The following is a 15,124-nucleotide window of genomic DNA, read 5'->3' as shown; positions in this document are numbered from 1 at the left end:
AATAAAGCTAGTCACATAAAGTTTTTTGTGTCCCAGTGCATATAAAAGTCAATTTTACACTACACTGTAATGTGCTAGGCATTCAACAGAGTGAAGTAAAAGCTTAAAATATTATTAGAATGACCAAAACGTGGCACAGAGACATGAAATGAGTGCAGGCTGTTCGGTAAATGACGTGCACATAGACTTGGTGGATACAGGGTTATTGCAAACCTTCCATTTGTTAAAACAATAGTGCACTATCTGGAAAGCACAATCAAGTGAAGTGAAATAAAACCAGATGTACTTGTGTCAGGTGACACTCACAAGGGTTTGGGACCCACATTAATCCAGTACGATATGTTGAATGGATCACCTCTTCAAAGAGTATGATCAATCAAGGTCCCATTCACATCTCTCTTTAGGGAACCCAATTCAATTCCATAACAGAGGCAGAGTCTAACATAAGAAAGAACCAATAGGCTTCTGAAGGAGCATGGCGTCCAGTTCCCCTCAGGACTGGCCAGCATTGTCCCCCTCACTGGACCTGCCTTCTTGACCTCCTCCTGCTGTGGACCCTACTGAGCCCAGCATCTCCTCTAGTTGTCACCCTGTCTCCTCCCCCTGCTTGCTTCTGGGAGAGCATGCCCACAGAGACCAATGGTCCTGTTCCAACTGTGCCTGTGGGCAGTACTTGCAGAGACAAAGCTCCTCTAATAAGATGTAGCAGCCCTGGCTGCCAGCAGTAATAAATGGATGATATTTCTTAGTGGGGACTTATGGTTTATTTTTATACATATTGCAGTTGTCACATAAGAAATAGCATATTTGCATTTAAAGCCCTAGAAAGCAGTTTCCCAGGGGATTGGCATCAGACAAACAGAAAAACTTGAGTTTGAATACCACCCAGTACCTCTCTGTACCCTGTTCTCTGTTCTGCACATATGACCCTGTGAGCGTTCTAAAGGGTACAAACACTGCAAGCAGGTAACACTCACTAGGAATCCATTCTTTCTCATTCTGGAAGTTGACAACCTGGATTTCAGCCCCATTTTTACGTTATCTTGTCATGTGAACCTGGGTCTGGTTATTGAGTCATGAACTCACTCACAGGCCAATAGCTCCCCTGCATGTATTTTTTAACTTTTGATTGAAAAGCTGTTAAAATACACTCAGAAAGACACATATCAACACTGTGCACCTCAGTGGTTTTTTAGAAATTGAGCATGTGATGTACTCAGGACCTCAGCTAATAAACAGCACTTCAACAGCCCCTTTATGTTCCCTTCCAGTCAAGGGGGTAACCACTACCCTGATATTAACACCTGAGTTAGGAGCTCTGCCTGTTGTTACACTTTACTGCACTGGAAGTCTGCAGGACCTATTCTTGGGGTTGCCTTCTTTCAAGTTTTCAGCCTTGTATTTGTGAGATGCTGCCATAATGTTGCATGTGCTGTGAGGTGGTACTTTCTCTATTGCAGGGACTGGCAAACTCTACACTCTCAGGACCAAATTTGATTTTCTGTCTGCTTTTTAAATAAAGGTTTGGTTTCCAAACACAGCCATACCTATTAGCTTCTGTGTGGTCTTTGTCTGTTTTCATGGGATGGTGACAGAATTGAACAAGTGCAATGGAGACCTTAAAGATTTTCATTGGCTAATTACCTGGCTGTTCTTCTTAGTCTAGAAGCTCTGAATGAAACAGGAAGACAGAACACAAGTTGATGGTGGGACACAGTGACTATCTTGTGGCTTGTCTCAAGAATGAACTGATCAGTCTTAGAAGAAATACAACCAAGATGCTTCTTAGAAGTGAAGATGGTGAGAGGTCAGCTCACTCACTTTGGACGTGTCATCAAGAGAGACTAATAGCTTAAAAAAGGGCATCATGTTTAGTAATGTGGAGGGTCAACAGAAAGAAGGGGACTCTCAATGAGATGGGTTGGTCCAACAGCCCCAGCAAAGGGCTCAAGCACATCAAGAGCCATGAGGATGTTGCAGGACTGAGCAATGTTGCTCTCTTTTACGTGAGGGTGCTATGAGTCAGATCCAACTTGGCAGCAAATAACCTAACAATAACAATGGAGACTATGTGTTCTGGGCCTTTAAAACAGGATCTCTGATGTTTTCTATCCCAATTGTGTGAACATACTGTTATTGTTAAGTGCCATCAAGTCAGTTTCAACTCATAGTGACCCTGTCTAGGGTTCGAGCAATAACTCTGTGGTTAATATTCCAGTGTTTGTCCTACAGCGCCACACCAGGCTGTTGTCATTGTTGTTGTTAGGTGCTGTTGAGTTGGTTCTGATTCATAGTGACCCTATGTACAGCAGAACAAAATAGCGCCCTGTCTGCATCATCCTCATAATTGCTGTCACACTTGAGCCCATTGCTGCGGCCACTGTGCCAATCCATATTCTCTTTTTCAATGCTCCTCCGTTTTGCCAAGCATAATGTCCTTCTCCAGGGACTGGTTCCTCTTGATGATATGTCCAAGGTATGAAAGATGAGGTGAGGCCATCTTGGCTTCTAAGGAGAATTCTAGTTGTACTTCTTCCAACACAGATTTATTTGTTCATCTGGCAGTCCATGGTACCTTTAATATTCTCCTCCAACACCATAATTCAAATGCATCAGTTCTTCTAAGGTCTTCCTTATTCACCATCCAATTTTCACACGCATATGAGGCTATTAAAAATAACCATGGCTTGTGTTAGGAGCACTTCAGTCCTCTAACTGACATTTTTGCTCTTTAAAAAGGTCTTGTACAGCATATCTACGTAATGCAATACATCATTTGATTTCTTGACTCTGCTTCCATTGAGTGTTGATGATGGATCCAAGCAAAATGCGACAACTTCAATCTTTTCTCTATTTATCATGATGTTATTTATTTCTCCAGTGCTAAGGATATTTGTTTTCATTACATTGAAGTGCAAACCACATTGCAGGTTGTGATCTTTGATCTTCATCAGTAAGTATTTGAAGTTCTCTTCACTTTCAGTAAGCAAGGTTATATCATCTGCATAGCGCAGGTTGTTAATATGTCTTCCTCCAATCCCAAAGGCACATTCTTCTTCATATAAACCGGTTTCTCAGATTATGTGCTCAGCATAGTTTATAGGATTGAATGGTGAAAAAATACAACCCTGGGGCACACCTTTCCTAATTTTAAACCATTCAGCATTTCCTTGTTCTGTTTGAACAACTGTATCTTGGTCTATGTACAGGTTTCTCAGGAGTACAATTAAGTGTTCCAGAATACTTATAATCTACAATGTTGTCCATAGTTTGTCATGATTCACACAATTGAAAGTCTTTGTGTAGTCAATAAAGCACAGATAAACATCTTTCTGGTATTCTCTGCTTTCAGCCAAGATCCATCTGATGTCAGCAGTGATATCCCTCATTCTACATTCTCGTCTGAATTCAGCTTGAATCTCGGGCAGTTCTCTGTCATTCCACTCCTGAAGCCATTAAAAAACCATCTTTAGCACAATTTACTTGATATTAATGATACTGTCCAATGATTTTTCCCTTCCCCTAGGTCACCTTTCCTTGGAACGGGCACAAATGTGGATCTTGTCCAATCAGTTGTCCAAGAAGTTGTCTTCCAAATTTTTTGCATAGATAAGTGAGTGCCTCCAGTGTTGCCTCAGTTTGCTGAAAGGTTTTCACTGTATTCCATCAGTTTCTGGAGTCTTGTTCTTTGCCAATGCCATCATTGCACCTTGAACTTCTTCCTTTAGTATTCCACTAGTTCTTGATCATATGCTGCCTCTTGACATGGTTGAACAGTGACCATTTGTTTTGGTACAGTGACTCTGTATTCCTTCCATCTTCTTTGGATGCTTTCTGTATCAAAAGAATAACTAATAACAAATAACTGAAAGTTGTGTATTCATGTGGCTGTAACTGAGCTGCTGAGCAGTTTCCAATTTGCAGAATGTGAGCTTTTACCATGAACGTCCTTGTGTATGTGTCTTTGGCTAAATGCTACAGAACCACTTCTGTTGAGTGTATTACTAAGAGTGGAATTTTTAGATCATAGTTTATATGAAAGTTTAACCTTATTAAACACTGTCAAACAGGTTCCCAAACTCTTCCACTAGCAGTATCTGAGATTTCCATTTGCTCTGCATCCTCTCAACACTTGGTATTTTCCGTCTTTCTTATCCTAGCCTTCATCCCCACCTCCACTCTGATGCTTCCCTCCCCCAAATCACCACCCAGTTTGTACTTGACCATTTCCAGTGCTTGATCGAGTGTCACAACCCGCTTCTAGAGGTTCCTGTTTCCTCTTTGGACAGTTCTGGTCTCAGGAAATTCTTTTTCATATGCTAACCCTTCAGATATTTAAGAATCAATTCTCATGTCCTCACTTAATGCCAGAAAAACAAAACAAAACATTCCAATGCCTTTAAAGTTGCTTAAGATAAAGGGAGGAACCCTGTTAGCATAGTTGGCTATGAGCTGGACTGCTAACCACAAATATCAGCAGTTCTAATCTAACAGCTGCTCCAAGGGAGAAAGATGAGGCTTTCTGCTTCTGTAAAGATTTATAGCCTTAGAAATCCTAATCAAGGTCACTATGAGTCGGAACTGGCACACCACCACCTGGTGAATATGTTCAATTTTTCAACACTTCAGTTTCCCCATCTTTTAAAATGAGGGGTCTTGATTTAAAATCTTTTATGGACAAAGGTGTATCTGACCCGACCCATGATATTTTCAATCACCTCAAATGCATGTGAAAGCTAGATAATGAATAAGGAAGACCAAGACTTCATGCCTTTACATTGTGATGTTGGTGAAGAATTTTGACTGTACCATGGATGGTCAGAAGAATGAACAAGTATGTCTTGGAAGAAGTTCAGCCAGGATGCTTCTTAGCAGGGAGAATGGCAAGACTTTGTCTCATGCACTTTGGACATTAATCAGGAAGGAGCAGTCCCTGGAGAAGGACATCATTCTTAGAAACATAGCGGGTCATCAATCAAGTGGGCAACTCACAGTGGCTGCAACACGCTCACTGTCATGAGGGAGCGTGCAGGGCTGGACAGTGTTTTGTTTGGTAGGACAGAGTGATGAGTCAGAGCCAACTGGACGGCACCCGGAAAACACAGAGTCATTGTACCATCAAGACTCTGTGTTTAAAGCTATCATGAGAACAACTGTAGAGATTCCCGCATCCACACTGAAGAAACACAATACAGGACTCTGAGGATCTTGCTCCCAGAGGAAGTGCTACCAGTGGAAAATGGAGATATTTGTACTTCCATCTTCTCCTTCTCACAACCAATGTTTCCTGAGTGCCCAGGATATTCCAGGCACTGCAGTAGGAGCTAAGGATCATCAGATGAGATCAGTGTCTCCTGCTACAAACACAGGTCTGGTAGGAAGGGATGAGGGGTGGATCGTGTGCCTGGGAGACCCTGTAGCTTCCATGCCAAATGCATTTTAAAAATGCAAGAGTCATGTGAAATGTTGACATGGATGAATGTCAGCTGACACTGGTCAGTAATTCTGCTAGCTGTGCTTGTACCTTGTCTCCGGGGATGTCTGACCTGCTATGTTGCTCCTTCTGGAGATGTGGAGCGTGCAGGCTGCTTTCGCCTCCAACATTCTTGGGTTTCCTTCCCTGCACAACTCATTTCCCCACCAGACTTTTCTTCTCTCTTCCTCCCTAACAAGTGTAAGGACCACACAACAGGTCTGGAGGTCTGGTTTATTGGTCCCTCTGGTATTTCCACTTTGCCGGAGAGCAGTCTACTTTAAGGGACATAAACACTATCAAAATGTGAAGAAGGCAGGGTGGAGAAAATGAAAACACTGATAAAGCAAACAACAGTAGCAACTAACAACAACAGCTTCAAAGGCTGTAATCACGAGACTCCTGCGTAGCTTTCCAAATTCTGGGGTCTAGTAGTATGGCCACTACGATGTTAGAATGGGGAGCTGGTTGAATTCCAGAGAGGAGTTACCTCATCAAACCATTCTGGATTGAAATATGGCCCCAAATATATGCCGTAGCCCTAACCTCCCACCTGTAAAGATGACACTGCTGCGAAATGGGAGTTTTATTTTGTGGATGAGGTCATACTGGAATGGGGTGGGTCTCTAAACCTAATCACTTAGGAGAGGTGTGTTATAAAAAAACAAACAAATAGGACACAGGCACATAGGTGCTGGAAACAGAAGTTAAGGAATGATGAGGAACTCCAAGTTCTTCTGACAAGTCTCCTTCTTGTTTGTTCAGCCAAATGTTTGGAGGCGTGTTCTTGGGGCAACCCTGCCTGTCAGTACTGTTCTGCAGGTATGTGATGCCGTGTGTGCTACAGGGTGTAAGCTGCTGGATTCTGCATTCTGCTCCTCACTTACTGCCACTCTGCTCCTCGCTTACCGACCATTGTGTTACCCAGGATCCTGCATTTACAATAGTAGCGAGTTGCCTCTGTGAATGTTTTGTGCATTGATGATGTGTGTCTGGCAGTAGTGAGCATCAGCCTGGGAGGAGAACACTGGCTGCCACGGTTCAGGTGTGTCAACCTGGCTGAGCCTTGCTTCTCAGTGATTGGGCAATTGTGGAATGATGTGATCTGATAGTATCATAAAGCTGCAATTTGGCAAATATATAGTGATGGCATCTGACAATTATCTAATGATTTGATCTCCATTTTGTGATCGGATGTGGTCTTCCTCTGTTATTCATAACACCAATTTCTCGCTTAACAACCTGGTCTTTGGAAACTAACCATACCAAGGAGTGAAGAGTGTGTCCACACTTTGTCATATGACTTTTTATCTTCTCTCATCAGGAAATAGGTTCTATTTCCTTGCCCGCAGAGTCTGCATTTGGTCATGAGACTTGCTTTGGCCCTTGGAAACTTAGGGGAGATGTGGAAAAGATATTTGACATGCCTACTTGCTTTTTTGTGTTTCTGCCATCACTAGGGAAGGACATGCCCAGGCTAACTAACTTCCTGTCCCAGATGAAAGCCACAGGAAGCCTGGCTGCTCCAGCTGAACTGCCCCAGCCAAACCCAGGCTACGGTACTGTCCCCTTCCAAGCTGCGCATGAACAAGTCCAGCCTAGACCAGCTGTGACCAGCCTAGACCAGCCTAGACCAGCCTAGACCAGCCTAGACCAGCCAACCCCCAAGCATGGAAGCTATAGTGATCAATGATGTTTGGTATAAAGCCATTGACTGTTGGGTCATTTGCAAGGTCTAATCACAACAGTTCAGACCAGGCTTCCCACGGAAACCAGTTGCTTTTCTCAGAAAGCCACAGACATGCATCTAGTTACGTAAAGTGATGATCCTGACCAATTCCATTTAATAAAATTAAGTTGTCCACCCACAAACCCTTCAGTTCCAGATAGATAAATGCACATTTCATTTTCATGCAAACAAGATTTGAAATATTTTTTATTATCTTATTTTTCTACTGCCCTGCTCCTTGGAAGCCAGGATGGCCACTTTGTCTCTCATACTTGGGATATATTATCAGGCGGGACCAGTCACTGGAGAAGGATATCATGTTTGGTAAAGTGGAGGGTCAGAGAAAAAGAGGAAGACTCCCAACGAGATGGATTGGCATAGTGGCCGCCGCAATGGGCTTAAGTGTAGCCGTGATTGTGAGGTTGGTGTAGGACCAGGCAGTGTTTTGTTGTGTTGTGCAGAGGGTCCTTGTGAGTTGGTACTGACTCAATGGCACCTAACAACAGCTACTCTCCTAGGCTCAGTTTTCTAGGGAAGCAAAACCACTGAACAATAGATATTGTTGTTGTTGTTGTAGTGAAGTGCCGTCGGGTCAGGTCCTGGGAGATCGGACCCCTGGGAGCCCCCACTGCTGGACTCTCCTCAGAACTATTTCCTGCATGTTGGTCTGTAAAGAGCAATGAAGACATGGGCATCTGTGTATCTCCAGGGTCGGCTGGACGTTGGGTATTTCGACTGTTACTTTCTCTTGAAGACAGACACCCTGGTGATGCCATAGTTAAAATGCTAGACTACTTTACCTGGAATCCACACCCAGTGACAATAACTTGTAGTTGGTTTAAACTCAATTTATTTCACTTAGAAATCCATTAACTCATTTCTAAACTATTTAAAACACTAATTGCAGCTGACTGGGAAAAAAAAAATTAGAACCTTACAAACCAACTTGCCTTAAAAACTTATACTCTTAGTCAACTTGTCCTGTTCAATGGGAGACTCTGAGTCTGGTGGCACAAAGGTTAAGAGCTCAGTTGCTGACTGATTGGTGGTTTGAACTCCTCCAGAGGTCTCTCAGAAGAAAGTTCTGGCAACCTGCCCCTGAATGTCACAGCCTTGAAAGCTCTATGGAATACAGTTTACTCTTCACACTTGGGAGTTCTGGTGCGGCACTGTGGGATAAAGCATTGGACCACAGGTCAGTTTGAACCACAAGGTCGGCAGTTCAAACTCACCACCTGCTCCTTGGAAACCCTATACAGGGTCACTATGAGTCAGAACTAACATGAGCCCTGGTGGCTCTGCTGGATAAGTGCTGGACTGCTGGTACAAGGTTGGCAGTTCAAACCCTCCAAGGTGTTCCTGTAATGATTCCAAAGTTTTGGAACCCCTTTACAGGGTGGGTATAAGTCGTAATAAAAGAACTGGTGGTGATGTAGGATAAGCATTAAACTGCTAATCTCAAGGTGGGGAGTTCAAACCCTTAAGCCACTCCGCAGGATACAGACAAGGCATTCTGCTTGGGTAATGATTTATAACCTTGGAAAACTACGTTGGGTCGCAGTGAGTCTGACTAGACTTGTTGACAGTGGATTTGGACTATACTTAAAACCTAGTCTCTAAAATTCACAATTATTGATTCAATTTTACTATATCCATAAAGCTTATTTTGTACTTTTCCAGGATTGCAGTTTTCAGGCCTGAGATTCTGGGATAGGACACACCCCTGTGCAAGGTGACCCAGTTGGTAGCAGGCATCACCCAGGCGGGGGTCTTTCAGCCCAGGCTTATTTGCTTTGCCAATGGCCTTTTAGACATGTTCTTGGAATCTTTGCTCCTATGTACTTGGGTACATGAGGCTCTGCTTCCGTTTATGATTAACCTCATTAGGATTTCATTATAATGAGTGGGGTCATAGAACAGTCTATCAGCTCTCCCCCCTGGGCATTTGGTTAATCCATTACCACGCACCACAAATTATTGAAGCTACCTGGTTATTTATGAAACCATGAATCCTAATCTGCCCGTCTTGGTTTTGGTCCAGTCCCTACATTTTTACTTTTGTGGGGTTTTTTAGTTCCTATAACCTCACAGTCAGCAGTTCGAAACTACCAGCTGTTCCGCAGGAGAAAGATGAGATTTTCTGCTCCCGTAAAGATTTACAGCCTCGGAAACCCTGTCCAGGGTCGCTATGAGTCGGAACCGACTCCACGGCACATAACAACAACATTTTCAATAAGCTCATATGCATGTGAAAGTTGGATGATGAATAAGGAAGACCATAGAAAATTGATGCAGTTAAGTTAAGGTGTTGGAGGAAAATATTAAAAGTTACCTCGGAGTGACAGAAGAATAAACACATCTGTGTTGGACGAAGTACTGCCAGAGTGCTCCTTAGAAGCCAGGATGGCCAGACTTCATCTCTCATACTTTGGATGTATTGTCAGGAGTGACCAGTCACTGGAGAAGGACATCATGTTTGGTAAAGTGGAGGGTCAGTGAAATAGAGGAAGACCCCTAATGAGATGGATTGGCACAGTGGCAGCAGCAATGAACTCAAGCGTAGAAATGATTGTGAGGTTGACTCAGGATTGGGCAGTGTTTTGTTCTGTTGTGTTTAAGGTCTCTATGAGTTGGTACCAACTTAATGGCACCTAACAACACCTCCGTGTTTTCTGGGTGAGTCTTTGACTTAATCACAGTTACATTGTCTTCCTTTCTCAATGTATACAGATTGACAGCTTTATAAACAGACATACAGAACTTCAAGTACAAAGCAGAACTCCTACATGCCAAACTTACCTATTTATGTTAAGCCCACCAGCTTGAAAACCCAATACAGAGCCACTAAGAGTTGGAACCGGATCAATGACATCTAACAACAAGAACATTAATTAATATTCCTCTGAATGACCACCAGCTTTGTAATTCCACTTACAGGTGTATTTTTGCACACAGAATATTAACTTTGTTGAGTGGTATAAGGATTTGTGCCGCTGATCTTTGTGATATGGAAACTGGCATTACCTGGCTAGAGGGTGTCACTTGTTCTCAGACTCCGTTGTCTTTAACCCAGAATTTTCTTCAGCTTGGTTTTCTGACTCATGCTGATTTTTCTTGCCTCCAAACATAGAATCAGCTTCTTTTGTAGGTGACCTGGCTACTGCGAGTGAAAACTACCATTGTTGTTGTTGTTGGTGGTGATGGTGGTGGTTTAGTGGCATCAAGTCAGTTCCGACTCATAGCGACCCTGTATAGGGAAGGAGTGGCTGGTGGGTTTGAACCACTGACCTTGTAGCTAGCAGTCTAGAGTTTATCCTACAGCACCACACCAATGGTGTGTACCCTCAAATGGATTTTGAGTCATCATGTCCTTATAGGACAGAATTAAACTGCCTCATGGGGTCTCCTAGGCTGAAATCTTCATGGGAGCAAATTACCGGGTCTTGTCACCATGGGGCTGCTGAATGGGCTCAGACTGCCCACCTTCAGGTTAACAGCTGGGCGGGTGACTGTTGTACAACCAGGGCCCTTTACAATGTAACCAGTATTGCTACTTTACATGGATCTATTGTTGCTATTAGGTGCTATTAGTTTGGTTCCAATTCGTAGCGATTTTATGCACAAGAGAATGAAACACTACGCGGTCCTGTGCCATCTTCACAACTGTTGCTATGTTTGAGTCTGTTGTTGCTACCACTGTTTCAGTCCATCTCATTGGGAGTCTTTCTCTTTCTCGCTGACCCTCCGTTTTACCAAACATGATGTTCTTCTCCAGGGACTGATCCCTTCCAACAACATGTCCTAAGTATGTGAGACAAAGTCCCATCATCTTCACTTCTGACTGTATTTCTTCCAAGATAACCCGTTTGTTCTTCTGGCAGTCCATGGTACTTTCAATATTCTTTGCCAACACCACTATTCAAATCCATCAATCTGTTTTGGTCTTTCGTTTTAATTGTTCAGCTTTCACACAAATATGAGGCATTTGAAAATAGCATGACTTGGGCTAGGCACACTTTAGTTCTCAAAGTGACATCTTTGCTCTTTAACACTTTAAAGCGGTCTTTTGCAACAGATTTGCCAATGCAATATGTTTGGTTTCTTGGCTGCTGCTTCCATAAGCATTGGTTGCAGATCCAAGTAAAATAAAATACTTGACAACATCAATCTTTTCTCCAGTTGTCAGGATGTTGTTTATTGGTCCAGTTTTGAGGATTTTTGCTTTCTTTACATTTTGCATTTGCTTTACATGATGGTGTTCCGTAATTTCCACATTCTGTTGAGCCACCTTTTTTTTTTTTTTTTTGTAATTGGTGGGCACAAATATGGATTTCTTTCATTTGACTGGCCAGTTAACTGTCTTTCCAATTTCTCAGCGTAGCCAGTGAGTGCTTCTGTGCTGCCTCACTTTGTTGAAACATTTACATTGGTATTCTGTCCATTCCTGGAGTGTGGTTTCCTACTAACGTCTTCAGTGCAGCTAGGAATTCCTCCTTGGATACCATCGGTTTTTTGGTCATATGCTGCCTTCTGAAATGGCCGAATGTCGACCAATACCTTCTACTCAGTAATTCTCTGTATTCTTTCCATTTATTTTTTTCTCTTTGTAAGTAACTTTTACTTTTACTTTTATTTACAACCCAACTGGTGGCTTTACTGTTCCATCAGTAAAGTAAGGGCTATTTGGCATCAGCAATTAGATGAAAGTCTGCAGTGAAGTCAAACTCATACTCCCCAGCCACAGCTCTCAGAGCTCACTGGCTTGGTCCCGGTCCAGTTCCATCCCCAGTGGCATTAGTATCGCTTCATCCACTGGCTCAAAAGCGATGATAACAGGGCTTTAGTCACCAAGAGGAGAGAGTCATCCTGCCCCTCCTACCTGAGTCCCAAAGCCCCAGTTTTGAAGGGGCTCAGCCTCCTTGGGTTGGCTTGGAGTAGTTGATGGCCATCCCATGATACTATTAAGTTTCTGCTGTTGCATGCTGGCCAGTCAGTGTGAGGCAGGGTGCAGGTTGAAGGGTGGGGTCTAGTGGGAGGGGTGGCAGTAGGAGAGCCCACTAGAGAACTCGTAGGAGCACACAGCCCTTGGTTCCATTGGAGGCCACCCCAGTGTTTTGCAATGGATCCTTCACTTCCAGGTTAGGGTAGGCCAGAGAGTTCATCTCTTCATTGGCATCCTCCTTCACAGGTGAGGTGCCACCCTGGATATCAAGTGCAGACCTCGACACAGTTGGCATTTCAGAGCCTTGGCAGAAGATGGGTCAGTTGGTGGTTGTTGATGCTGTCAGCCCGAGCTGCTTTGAGAGGACCCAGCGAATACTACACCTTCTTGACCCTCTTCCTCGTTCCTGGGAAGGGACCCTAGCCAGAGGCCTGTGGGAGGCTGCCCAGGAAGAGCCAGCCCTTTTTCGGCAGCTCAGCCATGCCCCTTGTGCAGCGGTGCCCCCGGGAACATTTTATAGTGGTGGCTGGCGTGTGTGGCCCTTTAAAGGTGCTTGAGCTGTTGAAGTTACCAGGGGACCTGTGAAAATGACCAGTGGGCCTTCTGGGGAATGCAGTCCAGGTTCCTCATTCAGAGTCTTGGTCGGTGTCTGCACTTCTAAAGCTCATGGGACTGGAGGTCGGGGCCTTGGTTTGTCCCAACATCCTGCATGGACTTGCCCAATAAAGTCCACTGAGAGGAAGGAGAGCTGTTAGTGTCTGTTTTGTGACCTAAATCTAAAGTGGTCCAGAGGGCTTGGCAGAGAGGAATGTTCCAGAGAAAGGGGAAGCCCTTCCATTTGCTTTCGATGTTTTCTGCATCACTCAGTATTTTGCCTCTATTGTTGTTGTTGTTGTTAAGTGCTGTTGAGTCTATTCTAACTCATAGTGATCCTGTATAGGGTGTCTGAGGCTTTTATATCTTTGTGGGAGCAGAAAGTCTCATGTTTCTCCCATGGAGTGGCTGGTGGGCTTGAACGGCTGACCTGTGGTTCTAAGTCCTGTACTTATCGTACAGAACCACTGAGCTCCCTATTTTTCCAGTGGTTGTTGTTAAGTGCTGTCGAGTCAGTTCAGACTCACCTAACAAAAGCAACAACAACAACAATCTCCATGAGTATAGGTCAAGTTCCTCAAATTGTAGCAATTTACTCTGGTTTCCTTTATCAAAAAAAAAAAAATTTTTTTTTTTATCTTCCTCTAGTGGCATTCTGATTATCAAGCCATCAAGGCTAGGTCAAATGGGTCTGATCTGCAAGTTTGGGTGTTCTTGTGTGTCTCCCCTCACTTCGTATCAACCGGATGCTTCACCCTCAGCTCTAGCCCTCCGTGGCCATGTCCAATGCAGTCAGTTTGATACCTGAGTAAGCCACATGGTCAGGTGTATAATTGCCATTTATGTTTGTTGAAAAAAGATTTTTGCAATGATGACGTTGTTGGTCTTGCAATATTCTATCATGTGATCTCTAGTATAGTTTCTATCACCAAGGTCATATTTTCCAACTGCCAATGTCTCTTGTTTCCAACTTTTCATTCCAATGTCAGATTGAAAAAGTTTGTAGAATTCTTCAATTTCTTCATCATTAGCTTTATGGTAGCATCCTGGTGTAATGCTGTAGGATAAGCACTGGACTTGTTAACCTCAAGGTTGGTGATTCAAACCCACCAGTCACCCTTGGAAACCCTGTCCAGGGTCACTATGACTCAGAACTGACTCAACAGCACTTAACAACAACAACAACAAGTTTAGTGGTTGGTGTGTAAATTAGAATAATAGTTGTATTAATTGATCTTCCTTGTAGACATGTAGATACTATCCTATGATAGGCAGAATGGCCTTTCAAGATAGATTTTGGAATTTTCTTTTTGATGCTGAATGTGGCACAATTTCTCTCCAACCTGTCATTCCTGGCAGAGTACGCCATGATGATCTGATTCATAATGGTCAACCACTACCTGTTTATTTCAGCTCACTGATGCCTAGGACATTGATCTTTATGTGTTCTGTTCCAATTTTCCTAGATTCAGACTTTGTACAGTCCATGTTCTGATTATTAATGGGTGTTTGCAGCTGCTCCTTCTCATTCTGAGTCATGATCGATATTTGGATGGTGAGAGTATATTCAGAGGTCTGATGCTGAGATGGTATATTGTGGTCACTGAAGATACAGACTGGAAAGGATGCTGCTCCCCAAGGACCTAATATCGTCAGTAGAGTGCTAATAAAGTCCCACACTGCCGCACCACATAAGCAGTAATGGACACTTCTAGTCTTTAATGTACTTTTCAAATTAATTTTTCTCTGCAACATGCCAAACTAGATACTTAACACTTCACCCAAACTGTGATGCTTCCCCTCTGTGACTATACCACTGTTGTCTGCCTCAAGGACCATTATTTTGGGGTCACCTGTAAGTATCCTCTATCAAACCTGCTTTCACGAAGGTATCTCATAGAAGCATGTAACAAATTATCCTGTTTAAACATGTGGCACCTTGAATTTACTTGATATGACATTTCTATCCAATGTCTTTTTAACTCCCACTAACTGATTGGGTTGTTGTTGTTAAGTGCTGACAAGTTGGTTCTGACTCACAGTGGCCCTGTATAGGGTTTCTAAGGAGCAGCTGGTGGGTTAGAACCACTGACCCTGTAGTTTGCAGTCCTGTACTGACCCTAAAGCACCATACCAGGAGTGTTGCTATTGTGAAGTGTCACTGAATTGGTTCTGACTCATAGAGACTCTGTATAAGATTTCTGAGGAGCAGCTGGTGAGTTTGAACCACCAACCAGGCAGTTCAAACCAACCTTGAGTTGGTTTTGATCCTGAATTGTACCCTGCTCACTTCCCTAACAAACTCCATAATCATGAGTATTGTTGTGAGCTCTGTGTGGTCACTGTCGTGGATGATAGAATCCAGATGTGAAGCAGAGAGTGCTGT

At 43.4% G+C, this 15,124-nt stretch overlaps 1 pseudogene; it reads right to left on the bottom strand.

Annotated features, from left to right (window-relative positions):
• Positions 1-11,881: 11,881 nt before the first annotated feature.
• On the bottom strand, positions 11,882-12,451 carry LOC102812553 (annotated as a pseudogene).
• Between the last annotated feature and the right edge of the window lie 2,673 nt (positions 12,452-15,124).

The sequence above is a fragment of the Chrysochloris asiatica genome, unplaced genomic scaffold (genome assembly GCF_000296735.1).
Source record: "Chrysochloris asiatica unplaced genomic scaffold, ChrAsi1.0 scaffold00001, whole genome shotgun sequence".
In the NCBI taxonomy this organism is placed as follows: Eukaryota; Metazoa; Chordata; class Mammalia; order Afrosoricida; family Chrysochloridae; genus Chrysochloris; species Chrysochloris asiatica.
This window is presented reverse-complemented; position numbering and strand designations above follow the sequence as displayed.